This window comes from Mobula hypostoma, chromosome 4, assembly GCF_963921235.1.
Source record: "Mobula hypostoma chromosome 4, sMobHyp1.1, whole genome shotgun sequence".
In the NCBI taxonomy this organism is placed as follows: Eukaryota; Metazoa; Chordata; class Chondrichthyes; order Myliobatiformes; family Myliobatidae; genus Mobula; species Mobula hypostoma.
In genome coordinates this window covers 198,065,025-198,089,635 of record NC_086100.1, presented here as the reverse complement: position 1 = coordinate 198,089,635, position 24,611 = coordinate 198,065,025, and the positions used below count along the sequence as shown (strand labels likewise).

Genomic DNA, 24,611 nt, shown 5'->3' with positions numbered 1-24,611 from the left:
CCATCAGATTTCTGATCAGTCCATGAACTTATGAATACTACCTTGTTATTACTCAGCTCTGTGCTGAACTGAGGCTGTGGCCTGCTTCAGCTGCAGTGATGCCTGGCTTTTGTAAACCTTCAGTTCTAAAGCTATTGCTTAATTTTATTGTTTGCACGATTATTTTTCTCTCTCTGCGCATTGGTATTTGACAGTCTTTATGAGTTCTTTTGGGATATTTTTGTTTTGTGGCTGCCTGTAAAGAGACAAATCTAACGGTTGTACAATGTATACATACTTCGATAATAAATGTACTTTGAACTTTCTTCTGCAATATTAATTTAGTCTTTAAATGATACTAATTTTATGTCCCCTTTCACTGTACTGCTGATGCAAAACAACAAATTTCATATGTCAGTGATAACAAAACTGGTTCTGATTCTGATCACTCAAAAAGTTCAAAGTAAAACTTATTATCAGAGTACATACATGTCACCACATACAACCCTGAGATTCTTTTTCCTGTGGGCATACTCAGCAAATCTATAGAATAGTAACTGTAAACAGGATCAAAGAACAACAAACTGTGCAAAGACAAATATAAATAAATAACGAGCATGAAATAACAAGATAGAGTCCATAAAGTGAGATCATCAGCTGTGGGAACACCTGAAGTAGAATGAGTGTGAACTCCGTGGCAGAGTTTGAACTGCTCTGAGAATCTCGCTCAGTGGGAGTGGTTCAGAAGGGAAGAGGGGAGAAAAGATGAGCAATAGTGATAGGGGATTTGGCGGTTATGAGAACAGACTGGGGGTTCTGTGAATGAGAATGAGATTCTCAAATGGTATGTTGCCTTCCAAGTGCCAGGATTTCTACATTTAAGAGAAGGTTGGATGGGAGGGGTTTGGAGGTCTATGGTCCAGGTCCAGGTCAATGGGACTAGGCAGAATAACAATTTGGCATGGATTAGATGGGCCGAAGTGCCTGTTTAATGATGTAGTTCTCTATGACTCTTTAGTTCACTCATCGTCTGTGAATTAGGCAGGGGCTTGAGTCTATGACCTCTGGCACAGAACTGAGTGTATTACTCACTGAACTCTGACTGGCAAACACACAACATGCTGGAAGAACTCAGCTGGTCAGGCAGCCTCTATAGCGAAGAATAAACAGTCAATGTTTTGGGCAGAGAGCCATCATCAGGTCCTATTTAATCCCCTCCACAGATGTTGCATGACCTGCTGAGTTGCTCCAGCATTTTGTGTGTGTTGCTCTGGATTTCCAGCACCCGCAGAACCTCTGGTGTTCGTGACTATAAAATTCAGCTCCGACCCTTCCATCAGTCATACACTGTAAGTGAACTTTCTCAGATTTAGGGGTGGAGTAAAGATGCATTTGCCCCACTAAGTACCCCAGATCATTCACCAAATTCTGAAGTGTTCTTGATAGAGGAGTGAGGATGAAGTGCGTTAGGTTTCATGCTAATGGCTTGTAAACACCTTACATGTGAGTGTGTGGCTGTGTGTGTGTCTGTCTCTCTGTGTAGGTGTGTGTGTGTGTGTGTGTCTGAGTCTTTGGGTCTTGTGTGTCTGTGTGTGAGTGTGTGTGTGTGTGTGTGTGTGTGTGTGTGTGTGTGTGTGTATGTTGAGAAAGGGAGATAGACAAAGGCAGTAACAGCAGTGTCTCACACCTCACTGTGAGCGCTCAGCGGGGGGATTCTCATACCACAACCACTACATCCTCAGCCAGAAAGGAAAGCAGCAGCAAGCCCTCATCAGTGAAGCGTCGGCCCTATAACAGATGGACCCCAACCAGAGAGCAAAGCAACAGCACTCACGTGCATTTAGTCCACTCAGGTTCCCTAACTGTGTTTAACTGGGTGACTCATCCCCTTAGCCTATACTGACTCTCCAATGACTAATGCTACCATTCTGAAATTCATGTCCCTGTTAATTCATTCCTCCAAGTGGGGGTTCCATGGTGTAATGGTTAGCACTCTGGACTCTGAATCCAGCAATCTGAGTTCAAATCTCGGTGGAACCTTGTAATACACCTGCACTGTTCTTTTGATAGTCTATCATAAAAATGCTTACAAATAAAGCAACTATGGTTCATTTGGGAAGTTAAATTTATAGCAATGGTTATGAATTGATGATTAAAATTAATTCCTTTGTAAAATGGTACTGTGCAATTTCATAAATAGGTCAACACTATACAGACAGATCCAGCAATGAAGCTTTACATTGTGCGCTGAAGGGCCTGTGTCCGTTCTGTACAACTCTCCCAAACCCTTCCAACGTGGCTGCAATTCCCTGAATTTTCTGTCTGCTCACTTATTGTGAACCCTCATAGAAAAGCAAATTAAAACAAATGACAGAAATGTGAGATAAAGAATGAGAACCCTGAAGGAAGCCATTAACCTGGAGACGTTAACTCTGAATTTGATGCCTGATCTGCTCAACTTGTCGACCATTTCCTGCAATGTGCTGGAAGCGTGGCGACACAAGTGTGAGCTGCCCAGCACGATCCTTACTGATTTGATTTGACTCAAAAAACACATTGCACTGTGTATTTCAAGATGATAGAACAGTACAGCTCCATCGGTCAATCCGGGTGCAATTCCTGCTGCGGCTGTAAGGAGGTTGTACGATTTCCTGTGACCCTGTGGGTTTCCTCTGGGCGCTCTGGTTTCCTCCCATGGTTAGGGTGAGTAAGTTGTGGGCATGCTATGTTGAGAATAGAAGCGCTGCGAAACATGCAGGAGCCCAGCACGATTCTCACCGATTCGATTTGATGCAAACGATGCATTCCGCTGTATGTTTCGATGCACATGTAACAAATAAAGCTAACCTTAAAAAAGAATTGTTTTTGATTTTCATAACTTTGCTACTGGTGACCAAACCAAACTTCTGCCTGGGCTCCAAGTTACTGCTGGAGATGGCTCCCTTTCTAAGATGAACCTTTAATCCTTTTGGTCATATGTATAGAGGTATAAGATTCTGCAGATGCTGGAATCTCGAGCAATACACACAATGCTGGAGGAGCTCAGAGGGTCAGGCAGCATTTGTGGAGGGAAATGGACAGTTGACAATTTGGGTCAAGACCTCTTATCTGCACTGACAGATAGAGGGGAGATTGCTAGTATAAAAATTGGAGGCCAGTTCTGGGTACCTCATTACTGGAAGAATGCGGAAGCTTTAGAGAGGGTGCAGAGGAGATTTACCAGGATCCTGCCAGGATTAGAGAGCATGTCTTATGTGGATAGTTTGAGCAAGCTGGGGCTTTACTCTTTGGAGAGAAGGAGGATGAGAGGTGACTTGACAGTGGTGTACAAGATGATCGGAGGCAAAGTTCGAGTGGATAGCCAGATACTTTTTCCCAGTGCGGAAATGGCTAACACAAGGGGCATGATTTTAAGGTGATTGGAGGAAAGTATAGGGAGATGTCAAAGGCACGGTTTTACACTGAGTGTTGTGGATGTGTGAAACACGCTGTCAGGGTTGGTGGTAGAGATAGGTATGTTAGGGATAGTTACGACTCTTAGATAGGCACATGGATTGTAGAAAAATGGAAGATTATGTGGCAGGGAAGGGATAGATTGATCTTAGAACAGGTTAAAGGGTCAGCAGAACATCATGGACTGAAGGCCTGTACTGTGTTGTACTGTTCTAAGTTCTATGTTATAAAAGCTCAACGATGCTTGCTCAAGAATACAAACACTCGGCGGACATCCTTATTGCTATGCATGCACACAACCATATGCACTGACATATACAGTATATACAAATAAGCACACGATTTGTCACAGTTGCTAATACATGCACTCACACAGGCACCACTGCCAAGCACTGGCAATACAAAGCTGCCAATGTTGGAGGCCTAAACTATAAACACGAAGAGCTGATACTGTATGGCAGTGCTGTCTAAAGAGAAGGGACCGAGCAGGTTTCTCTCTCATTCTGTACTGGAGAGATGAAGTGCAGTTTCATCAGTTACACGAACTCTACAGACACACAAGCTCTACAGTGGTTACACAGAATATAGAACAGTACAGGCTCTTCAGCCACAGTTTTGCACTGACATTTTAACCTGCTCCAAAATCAATCTAATTCTTCTTCCCTCCTACATAACCCTCCATCTATCTAACATCCATGTGCCTAAGAGTCTTGTAAATGTCCCTAACGTATCTGCCTCCACCACCACCCCGGCAGTGCATTCCACACACCTACCGCTCTTTGTGTACAGAACCTGACATCTGACATCCCCCCTATACCTTCAGCAGACACCTCCTCTGGAATTGGCCACTGCCGCCCTGGGACAAGAGACACACACAAAAGGCATGGCAGAAACAGAGACAGGATCAATGCTTTAGGTCAGAGAAACCTGATTAGAACTGCAGCATTGAACAGTGTGGAATCGGACCCTTCAGCCCATAACGTTTGTGCCAAATTAAACTAATTCCTTCTGCCGACATGTGATCTATATCCCTCCATTCCCTGTATACCTAAAAGCTGGTTGAACACTGCTATCAAGTCAGCTTCCACCACCACGCCTGACAGTACGTTCCAGCAAACCACCTCTCCTATGTCAAAAACCTGCCCCCACCCATCTCCTTCAACCTTGAATTTCTCTAACTTCCAGTAATTATTCCCCCCCTTCCCTCTTCTTCCATTCCCCACTCTGGTATCCCGCATACCTCTCCTCTTCTCCTCACCTGTCTATTTCCTCTTCCTGGTGCCATACCTCCTTCCCTTTCTCCCATGGTCCACTCTCCTCTCCTATCAGAATCCTTCTACTTCAGCCCTTGACCTTTTCCACCTCTCGCCTCCCAGCTTCTCACTTCTTCCTTCTTTTTCTCCAGACCTGATGAAGGGTCTCGGTCCAAAACATCGACTGTTTATTCCTCTCCAAAGATGCTGCCTGACCTGCTGAGTTCCTCCAGCATTGTGTGTGTGTGTGTGTGTGTGTGTGTGTGTGTGTGTGTGTGTGTGTGTGTATGTGTGTGTGTGTATATGTGTGTGTGTGTGGCTCTGGATTTGTAGCTTCTGCAGAACCTCTTTCCCTTGCTTGTCTTAAATGCATGTTCTCTGTGATTTAACAGCTCTACCCTGGGAAAAAAAATCTGGTTGTCTACCTTATGTGTGCCTGTCCTGGATCAGAGAACAGTACAGCACAGGAACAGCATCAATTAATTCAATTAGCAATTAAATGCCTAACTAAACTAATCCCTTATGATTACACAATGTCCATATCTCTCCATTCCCTGCACAAGATTATTTTATTCTATAATTTTTATAAATCAGAATCAGGTTTAATATCACTGACATATGTTGTGAAATTTGTTGTTTTTGTGGCAGCAGTACATTGCAATACTCAATAATTTAAAACATGATAATTTACAATAGGAGACATATAGACAAAATAAATAGATAAGTTGTGCAAAAAGAGAGGGAGAAATACTGAGGGAGTGTTCATGGGTTCATTGTCCATGCAGAAATCTGATGGTGGAGGGGAAGAAGCTGTTCCTGAATCATTGAGTGTGTGTCTTCTGGCTCCTCTACCTCCTCCTTGATGGTAGCAATGAAAAGAGGGCATGTCTATGTTATATTGACTAAACTGTTGCATACAATATTTAATATAAATTACTATAATTGCACATTGCACATTTGAATGGAGATGTAACGTGAAGATTTTTACTCCTTATGTATTTGAAGGATATAAGTAATAAAGTCAATTCATTCATTCATTCAATTCATGTCTTGGTGATGGGGTCCTTACTGATGGAAGCTTCCTTTTTGAGGCATCACCTTTTGAAGTTGTCCTGGATGCTGGGGAGGATGATGGAGCCAGCTGAGATGACAATTTTCTACAGTGTTTTCTGGTCCTGTGCAGTGGCCCCTCCATACCAGATGGTGCTGCAACCAGTCAGAATGCTCTCCATGGTACATCTGTACAAATTTGTGTGTCTTTTGTGACATACCAATTCTCCTCAAAATTAATGATAAAGTTCCCGAATTTCATAATTGTATACACTCCTAAGAGATGAAGAAATTAGTTTTATTTGTCACATGTACATCAAAACATACAGTGAAATGCATCACTTGCGTCACTGACCAACCCAGTCCGAGATTGTGCTGGAAGTAGCCCACAAGTGTCACGATGCTTCCAGCAGCAACGTTTACTAACCCTTACTGATCTGTATGTCTCTGGCCATCTCATTACAGGAAGGACGTGGATACTATAGAGAGAGTGCAGAGGAGATTTACAAGGATGTTGCCTGTATTGGGGAGCATGCCTTATGAGGATAGCTTGAGTGAACTTGGCCATTTCTCCTTGGAGTGACAGGGGATGAGAGGTGACCTGATAGAGGTGTATAAGATGATGAGAGGCATTGATCATGTGGATAGTCAGAGACTTTTACCCAGGGCTAGGGGTAGCTAACATGAGGGGGCATAGTTTTAAGGTGCTTGGAAGTAGGTACAAGGGGGATGTCAGAGGTAAGTTTTTTTACACAGAGTGTGGTAGGTGCGTGGAATGTACTGCCAGTGATGGTGGTAAAGGCGGATATAATAGGGTCTTCTAAGAGACTCTTAGATAGGTACATACAGCTTAGCAAAACAGAGGGCTATGCTGTAGGGAAATTCTAGGCAGTTTCTAGAGTAGGTTACATAGTGGGCACAACATTGTGGGCTGAAAGGCCTGTATTGTGCTGTAAATTTCTATGTTTCTATGTGGGAGGAAACCGGAGTACCCTGAGGAAACCCACATGGTCACTGACAGAATGTACAAACTCCTATAGACAGTGGTGGGAATTGAACCCTGATGGGTGATCGTTAGCACTGTAAAGCGATTACGTTAACCGCTAAGCTACCATGCCACCCAGCATCTACAATCTACTAGAAATGACTGATGGGTTTTTACATAGTGGAAATAAGATTCATAGAATTATAGATATGAAGAAAATTAAGGAATATAGTGATATACTGTGGAGTGCTTTAGAATAGAGGGAACTGAGAATACATATCCATAATTCTTTGAAAGTGGCATCCCAAGTACATAGGATCACAAAGGGAGCTTTAAGGGGAATCTCTTCACTCAGAGGGCGGTGAGAGTGTAGAACTTGCTGTCAGAGGAAGTGGTGGATGTGGACTCGATTTCAACATTTAAGAGAACTTTGGATAAGTACATGGCTGGGAGGGGTACAGAGGGCTGTGTTCCAGGTCTGGTCGATGGGATTAGGCAGAATAACCGTTTGGCACAGACTAGATGGGCCGATGGGCCTGTTTCTGTGTCCTCTGTGACTGAATGGGGTTAGTGCATGAGCCTGATGTTAGAATAAATGATTAAAGATAAGTCATGATCTCATTGAATGACTGAACAAATACCAGGGCACAAATGAACTTCTCTTGCTTCTATTTCTTATGAACTGTCCCCAACAAAGTACACCTCCCCACCTTTTAAATATTACCAAAACTATGCAGGTACCGTCAGATGCGGCTCCAAGTTCCTGCATACTTATAGCAAAACTTATTTAGTTTTACATTCCATCCCAGTCGTTTCATTGATAGACAGAAATTGTGGAAACACTCAGCAGATCAGACAGCAACTTTCGAGAGAGAAGCGGAGTTCATGTCCAGGCCTTGGACTGGTGGCTAGAAGCCCAGAGGTGGCGTGTGTGTGTGTGTGTGTGCGCGTCCGTGTCTATGGCACTCTAAGGCAGGGGTTCCCAACCTTTTCTATTCCATGGACCCCTACCATTACCTATGGACCCCAGGCGGGGACCCCTGCTCTGAGGTTTGTGGGAGGCACAGCAGCGTAGCTGTTAGTGTAACACTATTACAGTGCCAGTGAACAGGTTTGATTCCCACCACTTGCATGCTGCCCCCTCCCCCGTGTGTGTTTCCTCCGGGTGCGCCAGTTCCTCCCACATTCCAAAAGCAAAGGGTTAATAGGTTAATTGGTCACATGGTTGTCATTGGTCAGTGTGGGTTCGTTGGGCCGAAGGGCCGGTTACCTTGCTATGTCTCCAAATAAATATATAAATATGCAGCCAGCATTTTCTGATTTAATTTCAGGTTTTTAGCATCTGCAGATTTTTTGATTTTCACCTTTCCATTTGTCTTCCTAATTACCGTGTGCAGCTGCGTGTTAGTCTGTTTAAGTATGAAGACGTCAAAATCTTTCCTATTCTCACTGAAGGATTGAATCACGAAGGCCAGTTGCACAATGACTGCCTCACTCTGAGTTCAGAGGCCGAGGTGTGAGAATCTGAGAGCGCGGTTCATTGTCTGTAACATGATGCAGAATTAAATCAAATCTCTTCTCATCCCTCCATTCCCAGCTTCTTCATGTGTCTAACAACATCTTAAACACCACTATCATATCTGTTTCTGCCACCACCCCTGGCAGTCTGTCCCAACCACCCATCAACATAGGTCGAGTGAACTAGACCTTGCAAGATTCAAGTCAAGTTTATTGTCATTTAACTATATACATGCATATAGTTAATCATATAATGTATATAGAAACGGACAAAATTCCTCTGAACCAGGGTGAAAAGCACAGTAGTACACATAACACACAATAACTTATGAGGGTAAAGATAAAATCTACAGATGAACCACACATAAATAACAAACTAAAATGCATTGATTCTAAATATTTTAAGGTATTGAACAGATTAACCAGTGACACTTCGAATACAATGCGGCTGGGAGCTCAGAAATCTAATGGCCTGAGGGAAGAAACTGTTTCTCATTCTAACCAAACACAAGGAATTCTGTAGATGCTGGAAATTCAAGCAACACACATCAAAGTTGCTGGTGAATGCAGCAGGCCAGGCAGCAGCTCTAGGAAGAGGTACAGTCGACGTTTCAGGCTGAGACCCTTCGTCAGGACTAACTGAAGGAAGAGTTAGTAAGAGATTTGAAAGTGGGAGGGGGAGGGGGAGGGGGAGATCCGAAATGATAGGAGAAGACAGGAGGGGGAGGGATGGAGCCAAGAGCTGGACAGGTGATTGGCAAAAGGGATATGAGAGGATCATGGGACAGGAGGCCCAGGGAGAAGGAAAAGGGGGAGGGTGGAAAATCCCAGAGGATGGACAAGGGGTATAGTGAGAGGAACAGAGGGAGAAAAAGGAGAGAGAGAAAAAGAGTGTGTGTATATAAATAAATAACGGATGGGGTACGAGGGGGAGGTGGCCAATCAACTGTCCAGCTCTTGGCTCCATCCCTCCCCCTCCTGTCCTCTCCTATCATTTTGGATCTCCCCCTCTCCCTCCCCCTCCCACTTTCAAATCTCTTACTAGCTCTTCTTTCAGTTAGTCCTGACGAAGGGTCTCGGCCCGAAACGTTGACTGTACCTCTTCCTAGAGATGCTGCCTGGCCTGCTGCGTTCACCAGCAACTTTAATGTGTGTTGCTCATTCTAACCATTCTTGTTTTTATGCATCGCAGTTCCCTGCCTGATGGTAAAAAGTCAAAGAGGATGCTGGATGGATGGGTGGGATCCTTAATAACATTAAGGGCCCTGCGTACACAGCGCTCCTGATAAATGTCCCCGATGGATGGGAGGGAGACCCCTATGATCCTCTCAGCTGTTCTCACAGTCCCTCGTAGGGACTTCTGGTCTGATGCTTGACTGCTCACATACCAGATGGAGATAGTTTGCCTCAATTTTCTTAAGAAGAGGTTCAGTTGTTGTTCAGAACAAACATCAGAATGGGGAAGAAATGTGATCCAAGTGACTTTGACTGTGGAATGAACGTTGCTGCCAGGCGGGGTGGTTTGAGTATCTCAGAAACTGCTCATCACTTGACTTTTTCCATGCGTAACAGTTTCTCGAGTTTACAGAGAATGGTGTGAAAAACAAAAATCATCCAGTCAGTGGCAGTTCTGTGAGAAGTCAGAGGAGAATGGCCGGACTGGTTCAAGCTGACAGAAAAGTGACAGTAACTCAAATAACCATGCGTTACAACAGTGGTATGCAAAAGAGCATCTCTGAATGCACAACACATTGAACCTTGAGGTGGATAGGCCACAGCAGCTGAAGACCACAGACGTACACTCAGGGGCCACTTTATTAGCTACAGGAGGTACCTGTTAAGCCGCAGCAATAAGAGGATCAGCATCCTCTGTAAGAGTTTGTATATTCTTCCTGTGATCCTCCGGGGGCTCTGGTTTCCTCCCACAGTCCAAAGTCGTACCAGTTAGTAGGTTAACAAGTCATTGTCAATATACTGTGATTAGGCTGGGGTTGCTGGGTGGTGCAGTAGGGTGCTGGTGCCAGATTGGCCTGTTCTGCACTGTATCTCTCAATAAATAAATACAAAGAATACAGAACTCCCCATATGGAAACTGGAAGTAATTTTGTTTTCCCTGAATTATCAATGACGGACTGAGATGGAACTTGGAACAGACAAGAGGCAGTTTCCCTGCAGATTTTTCTTCTCTTATTCTTCAGTCTACGTCTCTGCAGTTCATTCGAGCTCTGTCCAGCCCCTACGGCATCATTAGCGAGCTGGCCGCATGCCAACTCCAGCAATACCCCTGCACGTTCCTCTTCACACCTTTCCCGATGAGGGGAGAAAAGTGATTAGCAGTGACAAACCAGGCATCTGCTTCCCTATCAGCAGTGTCTCTCGCTCCAAAGCCTGACAATGCCTCCAGCTCCACAGGTCCTATCTGGCTTCCTACACTAACCCCAGCTGGGACCAAAGAACCATTTGTTCATCACCCAGCCTGTGCAACTGAAAGAAAAATAAGAAAAGCTACTGCTCAAAAATTAGTGGCATTAACATCGATGAATTAAAGATAAAGATTTATTTGTCACATGTTCAGTGAAATGCGTTGTTTTCTGTCAACAACCGACACAGTCCGAGGATGTTCTGGGGGCAGCCCGCAAATGTCGCCATGCTTCCAGCAACAAAATAACATGTCTGCAACTTACTAAGTCTAACCCGTACGTCTTTGGACTGTGGGAGGAAACCGGAGCACTCGGAGGAAACCCAGGAGAATGTTCAAACTCTTACAGGCAGTGGCAGGAACAGAGGCCCAATTGCTGGCACTGTAATCACGTTGTGCTGACCGTGTGTTAGTAATAATGGAACAAGGTTATAACGTGGGTGAGTAGTGTTAATTTGCTTTGCTACATACAGGATTCTGATCACAGAATAGGACATTTTCCTGCCTTCGTTACACCCAAGTTATACTGGCTGATGGATGTGTAGACTGACAATAATTCTTTCAAGGTAAATAACATTATCTTATATTTATATAGCATCTCTGACATCACAGAAAGGAACCGTGTCAGATTACAATGTTCACAATCGATAGGAATACTTTCAGACAAGAAGCTCTCCCCACCGCTGAGCACACCTACATGAAAGACTGTCGCAGGAAAGCAGCATCCATCATCCCTTCTCACTGTTGCCATCAGGAAGAAGGTACAGGGAGCCTCAAGTCCCACACCACCAGGTTCAGGAACCGTTATTGCCCCTGAGCTAGTGTAGATAACTCCACTTTCCTCAACACCGATCTGATTCCATGCAACAGTATAGCACAGTTTGAATATTGAACATGGAACAGTATAGCACAGATTGAATATAGAACATGGAACAGTATAGCACAGTTTGAATATCAAACATGGAACAGTATAGCACAGTTTGAATATAGAAGATGGAACAGTATAGCACAGTTTGAATATCCAACGTGGAACAGTATAGCACAGTTTGAATATAGAACGTGGAACAGTATAGCACAGTTTGAATATCGAACGTGGAACAGTATAGCACAGTTTGAATATAGAAGATGGAACAGTATAGCACAGTTTGAATATCGAACAGGGAACAGTATAGCACAGTTTGAATATCAAACATGGAACAGTATAGCACAGTTTGAATATAGAAGATGGAACAGTATAGCACAGTTTGAATATCGAACATGGAACAGTATAGCACAGTTTGAATATGGAACATTGAACAGTATAGCACAGTTTGAATATAGAAGATGGAACAGTATAGCACAGTTTGAATATCAAACATGGAACAGTATAGCACAGTTTGAATATAGAAGATGGAACAGTATAGCACAGTTTGAATATCGAACGTGGAACAGTATTGCACAGTTTGAATATAGAACGTGGAACAGTATAGCACAGTTTGAATATCGAACATGGAACAGTATAGCACAGTTTGAATATAGAACATGGAACAGTATAGCACAGTTTGAATATCAAACATGGAACAGTATAGCACAGTTTGAATATAGAAGATGGAACAGTATAGCACAGTTTGAATATAGGACATGGAACAGTATAGCACAATTTGAATATAGAACATGGAACAGTATAGCACAGTTTGAATACAGAAGATGGAACAGTATAGCACAGTTTGAATATCGAACGTGGAACAGTATAGCACAGTTTGAATATCGAACGTGGAACAGTATAGCACAGTTTGAATATTGAACGTGGAACAGTATAGCACAGTTTGAATATAGAACATGGAACAGTATAGCACAGTTTGAATAGCAAACATGGAACAGTATAGCACAGTTTGAATATCGAACGTGGAACAGTATAGCACAGTTTGAATATCAAACATGGAACAGTATAGCACAGATTGAATATAGAACATGGAACAGTATAGCACAGTTTGAATATAGAACATGGAACAGTATAGCACAGTTTGAATATTGAACATGGAACAGTATAGCACAGTTTGAATATAGAACATGGAACAGTATAGCACAGTTTGAATATTGAACATGGAACAGTATAGCACAGTTTGAATATCGAACGTGGAACAGTATAGCACAGTTTTAATATCGAACATGGAACAGTATAGCACAGTTTGAATATAGAACATGGAACAGTATAGCACACTTTGAATATAGAAGATGGAACAGTCTAGCACAGTTTGAATATAGAAGATGGAACAGTATAGCACAGTTTGAATATCGAACGTGGAACAGTATAGCACAGTTTGAATATCAAACATGGAACAGTATAGCACAGATTGAATATAGAACATGGAACAGTATAGCACAGTTTGAATATAGAACATGGAACAGTATAGCACAGTTTGAATATTGAACATGGAACAGTATAGCACAGTTTGAATATAGAACATGGAACAGTATAGCACAGTTTGAATATTGAACATGGAACAGTATAGCACAGTTTGAATATCGAACGTGGAACAGTATAGCACAGTTTTAATATCGAACATGGAACAGTATAGCACAGTTTGAATATAGAACATGGAACAGTATAGCACACTTTGAATATAGAAGATGGAACAGTCTAGCACAGTTTGAATATAGAAGATGGAACAGTATAGCACAGTTTGAATATAGAACATGGAACAGTATAGCACAGTTTGAATATCGAACGTGGAACAGTCTAGCACAGTTTGAATATAGAAGATGGAACAGTATAGCACAGTTTGAATATAGAACATGGAACAGTATAGCACAGTTTGAATATCGAACGTGGAACAGTATAGAACAGTTTGAATATTGAACATTGAACAGTATAGCACAGTTTGAATATTGAACATTGAACAGTATAGCACAGTTTGAATATCGAACATGGAACAGTATAGCACAGATTGAATATAGAAGATGCAACAGTATAGCACAGTTTGAATATGTAACATGGAACAGTATAGCACAGTTTGAATATAGAAGATGGAACAGTATAGCATAGTTTGAATATAGAACATGGAACAGTATAGCACAATTTGAATATAGAACATGGAACAGTATAGCACAGTTTGAATATAGAAGATGGAACAGTATAGCACAGTTTGAATATCGAACGTGGAACAGTACAGCACAGTTTGAATATAGAACATGGAACAGTATAGCACAGTTTGAATATCGAACGTGGAACAGTATAGCACAGTTTGAATATCGAACATGGAACAGTATAGCACAGTTTGAATATAGAACGTGGAACAGTATAGCACAGATTGAATATAGAACATGGAACAGTATAGCACAGTTTGAATATCGAACGTGGAACAGTATAGCACAGTTTGAATATAGAACGTGGAACAGTATAGCACAGTTTGAATATAGAACATGGAACAGTATAGCATAGTTTAGGCCCTTTGGCCCACCATGTTGAACTAATTGTTTAACCTACTCTCAGATCAATCTAACATACCCTTCCATTCTTCTATCATCCACAAGCTTCTCTAAGAGTCTCTTAAATGTGCCAAACATATCTGCCTTCAACGCCACCCCTGGTCGTGTGTTCTATGCACCTACCACTCTCTGTGTAAAAAAAACTTACCTCTGATGTCCCATTTATACTCCAATCACCTTAAAATGATGCCTCCTTGATTTATATTACTACCCTGGGAAAAAGTCTCTGGCTGTCCACTCAATCGAAGCCCCTTATCATCTTTTACACCTCTATCTAGTCACCTCATCCTCCTTCACTCCAAAGGGAAAAACCCTAATTCACTCAACCTATCCTCATGAGACCTGCTCTCTAATCCAGGCAACATCCTGGTAAATCTCCTCTGCACCCTCTCTAAGGGCTCCACATCCTTCCTATAATGAGGGATGATAACTGAACACAATATTCCAAGTGTAGTCTATCCGTGCAGCTCTTTAACTCAATTGCACGACTAACGAAGGCCAACACACCATATGCCTTCTTATCAACTTAAAGAAGAAACAGAGGGGCAGAGGTGGAGCTTGTAGGTGAGGGCCAATTTGGACTCAACGTAGGACTGCCTTAGGAAATCCAGCTCCGGATTTTTCCTCGGGGTTTACTCCAGAAGCCTTCCTCATGAGTGGGTATAGCCACAGGGAAGTGGAGGTTTGAGATCAGAGTTTTCCTTCTTCAAGATGAGCTGCCAACCATGGCTGATGAGCCTCAAATGCCCAAACAACTGGTCTTAAGGCACCAGCAACCTGCCTTTTCCCCTTCTCCTCTCAGTAGAAATGGTTCCACTGGGCTTAGTAGCTAAGCCACACATGAAGGCCAGGAGCTGGACTTGGTTGGCAGAGGTTGTTTGAGAAGCACGCCATTTAATAGGAGTGGGAGCTTATTCCCCAATCCCCCTACCCAGCTATGACAACCTTCAGGAATCAGTAAATAAGGACAGATTATATCGCCATAAAATTGACTATCTGAGTACCGTTTGGTGACACTCTGCTGTCCAATAGACATAGAGGTGCTGGATAATTACCTATCACTAGGCCTCGGAGTAGAGCAGTAATTGGTGAGCTGGCAGGTGTCAGGCGTCTCCTTGACATTTGTAAGGTTTCAAGAGGTGTAAACAAATAAGGTAGCAGGAGTGTTTATTCCAACCACCACATTCACACCTGCACGGAGACGGTTTACATTTCTGTGGAACCTGTACCTGAAGTGCAGGCGTGCCAGCGTGAAACTGAATCCTATCAGCACCTGAGCGTCCCACTGAATCAAAGCTGCCTGTAAAAGATCGCAGCCTGATACAAAACAAGGGCCCACCCAAAACATTCACATTGCCGAAGTAGTTGCTTTCATAACTTTTCCGGTGCATGTTGATAGAACACAGAATATACAATCAGTGGCCACTTTACTAGGCACACCTGTACACCTGCTCGTTAATGCAAATATCTAATCAGCCAATCATGTGGCAGCAACTCAATGCATAAAAGCAGGCAGACATGGCCAAGAGTTTCAGTTTTGTTCACAGCAAATATCGGAGTGGGGAAGAAACGTGATCTGAATGACTTTGACAGTGGAATGGTTGCTGGTGCCAGACAAGGGTATCTCAGAAATTGCAGATTTCCTGGGATTTTCACGCACAACAGTCTCTAGTTTATAGAGAAATGATGTGAAAAAACAAAAGGCACCCAGTGAGCAGCAGCTCTGTGGGTGAAAACCTCTTAAAGGGAGAGGTCAGAGGAGAATAGCCAGACTGGTTCAAGCTGGCAGGAAGGTGACAGTAACTGAAATAACCATGTGTTACAATGTGGTGTGCAGAAGAGCATCTCTGAACGCACAACACGTCGAACCCTGAACTGGATGGGCTACTGCAGCAGAAGACCACGAACACACACTCAAAGCTCAGGAACGCTCAAAGTCAATTTTTTATCAAAGTATGTATATGTCACCATACACAACCCTGAGATTCATTTTCTTGCAGGCATACTTGATAAATCCATATGAGAATGATAACCATAATAGAATCAGTGAAAGACCGCACCAACTTGGGTGTTCAACCAGTATGCAAAAGACAGCAAACTGTCCAAAACAAAAAGAAAGACCCAAACAAAGAGGCCACTGAGTGCAGTCTGGCCTACTGGAGCACGCTCAGGAAAATGGGGATAACAGGTATAAATAGCTCAGCCTAGTATGTACAGAAAGGTAAAGTGAGCTTCCGGTGAAGTTGGATTCATTGATATTCGATGGAATAAACAGTACAATACAGGGAAAGAAGGTTAGCTTAATTAGTCATGCATACATCGAAACATCAAAATATACAGTGAAGTGTGCCATTTTGCATCAAATTATATCAGTGAGGATGCGCTGGGGGCAGCCTGCAAGTGTTGCCATGCTTCCGGCGCCAACAGAGCATGCCCACAACTCATTAACCCTAACCCGGATGTCATTGGAATGTGGGAGGAAACCAGAGCACATGGAGGAAACACATGCAGTCATGAAGAGATATACAGTCTCCTTACAAACCAGCAGTGGAAATCAAATCTCCATTTTACAGCTGGCACTGTAATATCTTTATACTGACCACTGTGCAACAGTGCCACCCCTTACTGAGAAGTGGAGATCTGGAAGAACAGAAGAATGTAAGTTTCTGAAGATAGTGGGACTGATTGATAAGCTCCAATGATAAGACCGTAAGACATAAGGGCAGAAATAGGCCATTTGGTCCATTGAGTCTGCTCCGCCATTCAATCATGGCTGATCCTTTTTTCCCCTCCTCAACCCCATTCCCTGGCCTTCTCCCCATAACCTTTGATGCCTTATCTAATCGAGAACCTATCAATTTCTGCCTTAAATACACCCAGTGAACTGGCCTCCACAGCTGCCTGTGGTAACAAATTCTCTGTTTTAAATAAATGCCTCTCTATCCTGAGGCTGTGTCCTCTTGTCCTAGAATCCCCCACCATGGGAAACATCCTTTCCACATCTACTCTGTCAAGGCCTTTCAACATTCAAAAGGTTTCAATGAGATCCCCCCCTATCCTTCCAAATTCCATGAGTACAGACCCAGAGCCATTAAAAATTCCCAGTATGATAACCCTTTCATTCCCAGAATCATCTTTGTGAATTGCCTCTGGACCCTCTCCAATGCCAGCACATCTTTTCTTAGATAAGCAGCCCAAAACTTCCACAATACTCAAGGTGAGGCCTCACTAGTGCCTTATAAAGCCTCAGCATCACATCCCTGCTCTTGTATTCTAGACATCTTGAAATGAATACTAACATTGCATTTGCCTTCCTCACCATCCACTTAACCTGCAAGTTAACCTTTAGGGTGTTTTGCACAAGGACTCCCAAGTCCCTTTTCATCTCAGATTTTTGGATTTTCTCCCCATTCAGAAATAGTCTGTTCATTTACTTCTACTCCCAAAGTGCATGACCATGCATTTTCCAACATTATATTTCATTTGCCACTCTCTTGCCCATTCCCCTGATCTGTCTAAGTCCTTCTGCAGCCTACCCATTTCCTCAACACTACCTGCCCCTCCACCAATCTTCCTATCATCAGCAAACATGGTAACAAAGCCATCTATTCCATCATCTAAGTCATTTATATACAGCATAAAACGAAGTGGTCCCTAAACTGACCCCTGTGGAACACCACTAGTCACGGCAGCCAACCGGACAAGGATCCTTTTATTCCCACTCGCTGCCTCCTACCATTCAGCCAATGCCCTAACCATGCCAGTAACTTTCCTGTAATACCATGGGCTCTTAACTTGGTAAGCAGTCTCAGATGTGGCACCTTGTCAAAAGCCTTCTGAAAGTCCAAATATACAACATCCACTGCATCCCCTTTATCTATCCTTCTTGTAATCTTCTTAAAGAATTCCAACAGGTTGGTCAGCAAGATTTTCCCTGAAGAAAACCATGTTGACTCTGTCCAATCTTTACCTGTGTCACCAAATACTCTATAACCTTATCCTTAACAATTGACTCTAACATCTTCCCAACCACTGAGGTCAGGCTAACTAGTCTATAATTTCCTTTCGGCTGCCTTCCTTCTTTCTTAAAGAGTGGAGAGGCATTTGCAGTTTTTGAGGCCTCTGATACCAAGCCAGAGTCCAATGATTCTTGAAAGATCATTACTAACGCCACTTCTCTGTGGATTGTCACCTTGTCGTGGTGGAGAAGCTTGTGTGGTCCTGAGATCCCGAGAGCGATGCCATCTGGAGCTATGCTCCTGGTAGGGTCACCCATGGTGGTAAGGTTGAGGGTGAGGTCCCTGACAAAGAACAATCCAACCAGGACCTCAACGGTGGAACAGGTGGATGAAGTTACTTCGAACTCAACGGCTGTGAAGGTGGATGAAGGCTGCAACAAATCCATCAGATCCAATCATCGTGGTTTCCATGACATTGGAATCAGTTGGTTGATTTGTGAAGTATCGTGTGCTTTTTGGAGTGCAACATCAATTACACATTAAACAAATACACACACAGGCATCTTCGCTCTGTGACGATGGATTACTAACGCCTCCACAACCTCTTTCAGAACCATAGGGTGCAGTTCATCTGGTCCAGGTGCTTTTTCAGCACCTTCTCCCTTGTAGTAGTAACTGCATTCACTTCTCTTCCTTCACACACTACAATATCTGGCACATTGCTAGTGTTTTCCACAGTGAAAAAAGATGCAAAATTCTCATTTAATTCATTTGCCATCTCCTTGGCCCCCATTATTATTTCTACAGTCTGATTTTCTAGTGGTCCTATATCCACTCTCCTCTCTCTTTTATCTTTTACATACTTGAAAAAGTTTTTACTTTGATGTTGTTATACTTGAAAAAACCTTTACTATCAACTTTGATATTATTTGCTAGCTTGTTTTCATATTTCATCTTTTCCCTGCAAATGATTCTTTTAGTTGCTCTCCGTAGCTTTTTAAAAGCTTCCCAATCCTCTATCTTCCTTGTACCCCATCTGTTATTTATTTTTATACACACATTCTTTCTCTCACTCTCCTTTTTCTCCCTCTGTCCCTCTGACTATACCCCTTGTCCATCCTCTGGGTTTTTTACCCCTACCTTTTCTTTCTCCCTGGGCCTCCTGTCCCATGATCCTCTCGTATCCCTTTTGCCACTCACCTGTCCAGCTCTTGGCTCCATCCCTCCCCCTCCTGTATTCTCCTATCATTTTGGATCTCCCCCTCCCCCTCCCACTTTCAAATCTCTTACTAGCTCTTCTTTCAGTTAGTCCTGACAAAGGGTCTCGGCCTGAAACGTCGACTGTACCTCTTCCTAGAGATGCTGCCTGGCCTGCTGCGTTCACCAGCAACTTTGATGTGTGTTGCCTCTATCTTCCTGCTTGCTTTGTTGTATGCCCTCTGTTTTGTTTTGTTTTTACATTAGCTTTGATTTCCTTGGTCAGCCACAGTTATACTATTTTCCCATTTGAGTATTTCTTCATTTTTGGAACACAACTGCCCTGCAACTTTCTCATTTTTCTCAGAAACACACACCATTGCTGCTCTGCTGTCAGCCATGCTAGCAGCTCCTTCCAATTTACTTTGGCCAACACCGCTCTCATACCACTGTAATTTCCCTTACTCCACTGAAATACTGCTACATCAGTCTTTATTTTCTCCCTATCAAATTTCAAGTTGAACTCAATCATATTATGATCACTCGCTCCTAAGGGCTCGTTTACCTTAAGCTCCCAAATCACCCTTGGTTGATTACATAACACCCAGTCCAGGATAGTTGATTTCCTGGTAGGCTCAATGACAAACTGCTTTAAAAAGCCATCTCATAGGCATTCTACAAGTTCACTCTCTTGTGATCCATTACCAACCTGATTTTCCCAATTGACCCGCACGTTGAAATCTCCCATGACTATGATAACATTGCCCTTTAGACATGCATTTTTTATTTTGCATTGTAACCTGTGGTCTACATCCCAGCTACTGTTTGGAGGCCTGTATATAATAGCCATCAGGGTCCTTTTACCCTTATAATTTATTAACTCAACCCACAGGATTCAACATCTTCTGATCTGTCGTCATATCTTTCAAATGATTTGATGCCATTCTTTACCAGCCAAGCCACATTGCCCCATCTGCCTACCTTTCTATCTCTCCAATACAACGTGTAACCTTGGACATTCAGCTCCCAACTACAACCATTCTTCAGCCATGATTCAGTGATGGCCACAACATCATACTTGACAATCGGTACTAGTGAAACAAGATCATCCACCTTATTTCTTATACTCCGAGCATTGAGATATAACACTTTGAGTGCTGTATTTGCTACCCTTTTTGATTTTGCATCCCTAATGCACTGATACTCACCCTGCTGGCTGCAATTCTGTCCTATCATCAGCCTGCCCCTCCTGAGAGTCTGACTGCACTGTCTTTGTTTTTTCACCATCCATTCTATGCTGAGTCCCTTCAGTCTCGTTCCCACCCCCTGCTGAATTAGTTTAAATCCTCCCAACAGCCCGAACAAACCTCCCCACGAGAATATTGGTCCCCCTTGGATTTAAGTGCAATCTGTCCCTTTTTACAGGTCATACCTCCCCCAGAGGAGATCCCAATGATCCAAGAACCTGAAGCCCTGTCCCCTGCACCAGCTTCTCAGCCACAACTTTATTTGCATAATGACAGATTTATAATGGCATAAAGTTAGATGAGAGTATTGATACATTACAGGAAAAATGTGACTGCATCATTTATTGTGTTCCCTTGAACTACCTCTATGCACCATTGTAATGAATTGCTTTGTAAGAACAGTACACAAGACGAATTTTTCATTGTACCAGCATACATCTGACGATAATAAACCAATTTACCAATTTAAGATGTTTAATGCTACTTCCAGTTCCCATTCTGACATTTTGGTCCATGTCCTCCTTTACTGCCAAGATGAAGCTACTGTCAGGTTGAAGGCAAGACAGCGGCTATACTTTATTAGGAGTTTGGAGAGATTTGGCATGTCAACAAATACACTCAAAAACTTCTGTAGCTTTATCGTGGAGAGCATTCTGACAGGCTGCATCACTGTCTGGTATGGAGGGGCTACTGCACAGGACTGAAAGAAGCTGCAAAGGTTGTAAATCTAGTCAGCTCTATCTTGGGCACTAGCCTACAAAGTACCCAGACATCTTTAGGGAGCGGTGTCTCAGAAAGGCAGCGTCCATTATTAAAGACCTCCAGCACCCAGGGCATGCTCTTTTCTCACTGTTACCATCAGGTAGGAGATACAGAAGCCTGAAGGCACACACTCAGTGATTCAGGAACAGCTTCTTCCCCTCTGCCATCCGATTCCTAAATGGACATTGAAACTTTGGACACTAACTCACTTTTTTTAGCATACAGTATATCTGGTTTTGCACATTTTTGAATAATCTATTCTATACACATAATTGATTTACTTGTTTATTTATTATGTTTTATTTTATTTATTATTATTTTTTCTCTCTCTGCTAGATTATGTATTGCATTGAACTGCTGCTGCTAAGTTAACAGATTTCACATCACATGCCAGTGATAATAAACCTGATTCTGATTCTGATAATATCTCATATTCTGTTTGAGTAGCCTCCACACTGATGGCATGAACATCGATTTCTCTAACTTCTGATAATTTCTCCTCCCTCATTTTCGATTCCCATTCGTGGCTCCCCTCTTACACCTTTCCTTCTCGGCACCTGCCCATCACCTCTCTCTGGCGCCCATCTTCCTTCCCTTTCTCCGACAGTCCACTCTCCTCTCCTATCAAATTCCTCCTTCTTTAACCATTTACCTTTTCCATCTATCACCACCCAGTTTCTCAGTTCAACCCCTTTCCCCAACCCACCCTCCTTTCCCTCACCTGGTCTCACCCATCAGCTCCCCTAAACCCATCTTCTTATCTGGTTCTGCCCCCTTTCTTTCCAGTCCCACTGAAGGGTCTTGACCCGAAACGTCGACCGTTTATTCCTTTCTATAGCTGTTGACTGACTTGCTGAGTTCCTCCAAAGTTTGTCACCACACTCTGATGGCTCCATACTGACAACAGCTTACTTCTGAACTGGAGTTGCATCCTAAAGCTACCAACATGGGATTTTGATCCCTGTTCAGAGGTTGGTGAACCTCTGGAGTTCTCGATCTCCTTGGGTTGGGGAGACAAAACCACAGCAGGCACTTAAAGGGGGGGGGGGAAGATACGTAGGAACACAGCAAAGTCGAATTCGGGTTTATTGTCATCTGCACAGGTGCAATGAAAAACTTACTTTCAGCAGCATCACAGGCACAGAGCGTTAGATAAACAGCATTCACAAGAAAAGTATAAATTATATACATTTTTTACAAGAAAATACAATTAGATCAAGGAAAAATAAAGTCCATTTTAGTGTACATGATCAAAGTGTATTGGTATTGGTTTATTATTGTTACGTGTACCATGATACAGTGAAAATCTTGTCTTCCACACTGTTCATACAGATCAGATCATTACACAGTGCATTGAGGTAGAACAAAGTAAAACAATAACAATGCAGAATTAAGTGTAACAGTTACAGAAGAAGGTGCAGTGCAGGTAAACAATAAAGTGCAAGAGGTAGATTGTGAGGTTGCGAGTCACCTTATTGTACAAGAGTCTGATAACAGCGGCTGTGACGTCCGGGGAATAGGGGGTCTGCAATTATGTTGGCTGTTTTACTGAGGCAACGGGAAGTGTAGGCAGAGTCCATTGAGGGGAGGCTGTATGGGTCCTAATGCCCTTCCCTTGGAGGAGAGGGGAGACTTGCAGCATGGGCAACTGCTGGTCTTCTATACAACCTTGCCCAGGTCTGCGCCCTGGAGAGTGAAGACTTTCCAGGCGCAGGTCCATGGTCTCGCAAGACTAACGGATGCCTTTTTTATTGAGGGGAAGCTGGTTTTAGTGTCGTACTGAGCTGTGTCCACAACTCTCTGCGGTCACATGCAGATCAGTGGCCATGCCATGGTGTGATACATCGTGATAGAATGCTTTCTACAGTGCATCAATAAAATTTAGCTGTGTTGCTAAACTGTAGCGATTAGGATTCTGCTGACTGGTTTAAGAACAGATTGACTGTGGGACTTCAAGCTTCTGTATCTCCTGTGAGAAGTTGGCATGGCCCGAATGGTGGGGATCTTTGATGATAGATGTTATTATCTTAAGGCAGAGCCTCTTGTAAATACCACTGATGGTGGGGATTCACAGTAGACACATGATGGAATCAATAAAAAACTGCCCACGACAAAGATGGACAAACAACCGCAGACATCCCACCTCTCCTGGAAGTTCCAGGAGTCTCCTGCATATTAATAGTGGCTCCCCAATGCCCGCAAATTATATACAATATCACGGAAATCAACTTTTTTTGAGAGCGAGCGAGAGAAAGCAAGAGCGACCACGAGAGAGAGCGTGTGTGTGAGAGAGAACGAGAACGAGATCAAGCAAGCGAGCGAGAGAGGGAGAGAGAGCGAGCGAGAGAGAGAGAAAGCAAGCGAGAGCACTTGAGAGTGCGCGGGCAACCGCGCGAGCGAGAGCACACCATGGCAGAGTGTTCCAAAAAAAATATAAAATGTACGCCACCCCAGACTACACTAAAGTGTACCCCTGCCTAATGGGGGTTAAAATAATGACAGTGTTGCTCGCTGTACTGTTTGCAACAGTGACTTTTCTATTGCCCATGGTGGGTTAAGACTGTAAAAGACATGTTGAGGTGAGTTTAACAGGTGTCATTCATTCATTAGCATAGTTAACATTATTTAAACTAGCTGGCCAGCTGCTAAGAAGCTACTCTATTGCAGACATCCCACCTCTCCCGGGAGTCTCCCGCAAATTGATGATGCTACCTACCTGAAATGAGTTTTTGCAGGGTGGGATGGCTGCAACCGATGTGCAAAAGATAAAAAAATTGTGCGAATACCAAAAGAGGAACAAAATAATAATAATAATAAGTAAATAAGTAATAAATATTGAGAACATGAGTTGTAGAATCTTAGAAAGTGAGTCTATAGGTCCATTGTCGAGGTGAGTGAAGTGATCTGTGCTGGTTCAGGAGTCTAATGGCTGAGGGGTAATAACTGTTCCTGAGCCCGGTGGTGTGGGACCTAAGGTTCATGAATCTCCTACGTGATGGCAGCAGTGAGAAGAGAGCACGGCCTGGATTGTGGGGGTCCTTGGTGATGGATGCTGCTTTCCTGCAACCGCGCTCATTGTCGATGTGCTCAATGTTGGGGAGGGCTTTACCCATGATGGACGGGGCTGTATCCACCACTTTTTGTCAGCTTTTTTGTTAAAGACCACCTCAGGCCATTCCACTAGTCCAAGTCCCCTGTTGCTCTCTGTACAATGTACGAACCAGAATCCCTGGCTCTTGTTCAATAATTTTGCTTAGTGGCAGTTTCCTTTGTCAGAAGTTGCAACTAAGACACTTCACAGAAATGTGTGCACTTGGCACA

At 43.2% G+C, this 24,611-nt stretch overlaps 1 protein-coding gene and 1 non-coding gene across 2 annotated transcripts in view; one reads left to right on the top strand and one right to left on the bottom strand.

Moving 5' to 3' along the window:
* The window catches only part of LOC134345861 (sideroflexin-5-like), a 271,312-nt gene that overhangs the window by 37,720 nt on the left and 208,981 nt on the right, over nucleotides 1–24,611 (bottom strand). The gene's annotated exons all lie outside the window — the stretch shown is intronic.
* Nucleotides 1,948–2,019, top strand: trnaq-cug (transfer RNA glutamine (anticodon CUG)). The gene has a single exon. It is a non-coding gene; the product is annotated as a tRNA-Gln (tRNA).